Genomic DNA, 569 nt, shown 5'->3' on the forward strand with positions numbered 1-569 from the left:
CACAGAGATTGTTGGTATGAAGCAAGCTATGGTCATCTTGTAAATCTCAGTTAGTCAGATTAAATTGGTTTATGATATGTTTGAAAATTAATAATAAACAGAAAATAAAATAGGATAGAAATACTTATGTAAATCAAAAGTGGGAATTTCAGATAGGCGTATGGAGATGCTGTACTCCTCTTGAATCTCTACTTTCTTATTACATTCATCCAATCCTTCTTACTCCTTTCCATGGCAAGCTGTATGTAGGGTATCACCGTTGTCAATGGCTACATCCCATCCTCTCAGTGAAAATGGTCCAAATGCTCTATCACAGCACGACTAATCATCTGTCGGTTCTCAATCAGGTCGGAATAGAATCCCTTGATTCTTTTGTGTCTGTCACTAACACCCAACCTTCAGGAGTTTGAAGCTTGTCACAGTCATTCAATCCCAGAATCCTACTCGGAATACCACAGACAAGGTTTAGACCTTCCGGATTTCCATGAATGCCGCCATCAATTCTAGCTTATACCACGAAGATTCTGATTAAGGAATCCAAGAGATATGCGCCCGGCCTAAGGTAGAAC

This window comes from Arachis duranensis, chromosome 5 (assembly GCF_000817695.3).
Source record: "Arachis duranensis cultivar V14167 chromosome 5, aradu.V14167.gnm2.J7QH, whole genome shotgun sequence".
Classification (NCBI taxonomy): Eukaryota; Viridiplantae; Streptophyta; class Magnoliopsida; order Fabales; family Fabaceae; genus Arachis; species Arachis duranensis.